Source organism: Anthonomus grandis, chromosome 5 (assembly GCF_022605725.1).
Source record: "Anthonomus grandis grandis chromosome 5, icAntGran1.3, whole genome shotgun sequence".
NCBI lineage: Eukaryota > Metazoa > Arthropoda > Insecta > Coleoptera > Curculionidae > Anthonomus > Anthonomus grandis.
The window spans coordinates 4,490,197-4,493,600 of record NC_065550.1 but is presented as its reverse complement, the minus strand read 5'-3'; positions in this window follow the sequence as shown (position 1 = coordinate 4,493,600).

Sequence of the window (3,404 nt, the reverse complement as noted above, 5' to 3'; positions counted from 1 at the left end):
CAAGTTACTATAATTTAATTAATTTACTACCAAAAAGATAAAACTAAAACATAAAATTTATTTTTGTCAAAGAGTGTATGTCCCAAATTTAGATCACACAGTGTATTAACAAATTAAGTTTCTGGTTTTGAACGTATAGATACATACATCTTCCTTATCTACTAATCCTTAACTTATCAACATAACATTGAATCATAAAAATTAAATAAATAAACGCTCGGAAGAATAAAAACATTTGTTTCTTGGCTTATTGTTGATTCTAGTTTGCCCACAGTAACACCTACAATTTAACCCATGTTAAAAATAACTCTACGCTCCTATTTTAATTATAACTTAAGAAACCTAGACTTAGGTAAGAGGTGTAATGTATATAAAAAAAAAAGAAAAAAAAAATTAATTTTATACTGTTTTTTTTTTATAAAAAAATTTTTTTTAACGGATTGTACCTGAATGTAATTTTAACTGTGTCGTGGTTTTTGTTTTTTGTTGTTTTAATTTTTGTAACTTAAAGAACATTTATTTTAATAGTGTTTTTTATGTACTTGAAATTACTTTGTTTTATCTCTGTAATTACTTGAATCCATTTCAGTGTCCTGAGGATGACTTAATATAAGTCGAAACGTCGACATTTAGGTAAACAGGTTTCTGTTTTATTTCTGACCCCACCCAACAACCCTCCGCAATATTAAGTTTATCACCCGCCTTATTTATAGGACACCTTATACAATACAGTAACGAAACGTCGCTGACTGAAGAGTAGTATTTTATTGCATCCTCCCATAACCCTCCATTTACAAACTATGTAGTTGAATACTAAATACATTTCATTATTCAATTCATCTTACTTTAAAGTTAGTATAAAATCTCTATTTTACCTTAATTTTAAGCAAAAATTTATTATACCTACTATCCATAGACCGTTGGTGGCGCTACTATACAAAGTGTACTGCTGTAAAGTCCAGTTGAACTTCCTTCTCATAAACAAAAACATAACGCTAACATCCCCGGATACGGTAACAAAATATAAGGCTAGTGCAAACATGATAAGGAGTATGACAGCCCGATCAAACCTCGGTCTATTTCTAAAAGTGGTTCGAAACATATCCACCACATTTTCGACTTGGAAAATGCCTTTCATTCGATTCTGAAATTTGAATAATACATTAAAGGTTTTAAGGTTTATTTCATAAAGACTCACATTGGTTTCTCTATCTTGAAGCGACTCCGGAATAAAAAACCAAGTGTAAACCAGTGCTAAAAAGCAAGTGGCCGTTGCAATGGAGTATATAGTCACGTAACTAGTTGCATTGAATATATAAGAGCTTGACGAGGAACCTAGAAGGACTGATATTGCCATTATTACTTCAAACAAGCCCATTCTGCAAAAAGCGTAAGAACTCAATTAAATCGGATATTGAAAAGGTTACTACTTACTTACTAACCTACCTAAATCCCCTCTCTTCATCCGAAGTGATATCTGATAAATATGACAAGAATGTACTCAACAAGGAAGCTCCGCCTCCAGTTAAGTAGATTGGTATTGAGCAAGTCATCATCAGCCATGGCGATGCCTTTTCAAAAACCGAATAAACTACCATTACCAGGTTCATTAAAACATATCCTAAATAGATAAGAAATAGATTGAAGCGCATGGTGCAGTGGCCGTGAACGATAACCTATTTTCTTTGATCTGAGCGGAGTAGTCCAAGCGTGTATGAATTTCTATCTACTGTATATTTAAGATGTATTAACCCAGCCTAGCGTTACCGTATGGTCACAAGTGTTTAACCTCCCTGTAATGGGTGGTACAGCTCTATTTTTCGATCGGTTGAAGAGATGGCTTTGTTAGTCTCTTGAAAATAGTTAAACTTGCTGATTAGTTTGTAAGAGGTGTATTCGTATAAGGCACCAATAAGTCTAATTTTAAAATTCTAAAGAACAAGCAGCATCCAAGCAACACGTTTCTTAAATCTTAAAGAGAAGAAAATATTAAAAAATTATAAAAAAATTGAAAAACAAAAAATCTGGATTTAATGGTATACGTATCGAAATTTTAAAATTAATAGACAGGCAACTTTCACACCCATTAACGTTTTTTATAAATAAATGTATAAACAAAGGCTATTTTCCAAAAGATTTAAAAATAGGTGTTATTTCTCCATTGATAAAATTTGGAAGTAGACTGGACATTATACATTATAGACCACTTTCTCTGATATCAAATATAGCAAAAAATCTAATATGGGTTCATAGAGGGTAGGTCGACGGAGTATATCTTTGTTGATCTGGCCAAGGCGTTCGATACAGTTTCACATTCCTTATTTCTGGAAAAAATTAAAAAATATGGCCTTAGAGGAATAATATTTGATATCATAAAAAGCTACTTAAGTGACAGAATATAATATACAAAGATCGGTGGAGTACTATGTGAAGCTGGATCCGTAGCTTGTGGCGTTTCCTAGGGGACTGTTCTGGGACCACTTCTGTTTGTTTTGTATATAAATGGCTTGCTAATATTGACTATAAACGGGAAATTTGCTGATGATACTGCTATTTTGTTTAAGGGGAAAACATGAAAGGGAATTTGCACTAATTAAGAAATGTTTTGATTTTAATTTTTTAACTATTAATTTTGAAAAAACTAAATGCATATTATTCTCTCCCAGTGATAAAACCATAAATTGTCAAGGTATAATAGTCGATAATCAAGTTTAGTAATACTTGCTACAAAAACTATAAAGTACTTACGAAAAAAGTATCACAGTTGTTAATAAACATACATTCGCGTAAAGAATTAAATAGTTTTGTGAATCAAAAGGACAGCAAATACTGAATTATAGACCTAGAGACCTGAATTGTTGCTGTACTTTGCCTTATTATTTAATTTGAATTGTATTTTATGCTTAATAAAATGCCATACTTTAGGTAAGATTCACTCAATGAAAAGTATACCGATCTGCCAAACTCAACTCCCAGCTCCTGAGTATGTTACAGGATTAATTACGCTTTAGACGGGATCTGGAGAATCCTAACTTTTATTCATTTGGTTAAAATATTTAAAAATGACCTTGTTATAAATCTTTCTTTCAAAACTATAAGTACGAGACTGCTGACTGAGGCACCCACCATAATTACAATTGCCTTCGATTTTTAATGGAATTTGCCAATGTTTTTCATTGAACCACTATCAACGTTATCTCCATTTTAATTATTTGTTATTGTTTACAATATGCTGTGCATGGAGAAGATTTCACGGCAATTAAATTGGTCAACCGGTTTACTAAAGCGGACGCCAGTGGCGCCGCATGTCGAATTATTACGATTTGTCCCGTATTTGTACTTTCTACTAGGCACTTTTCTTATTAGTGATCTATGTATGGGTTTTGGTTGGGCCCATAGCAGCT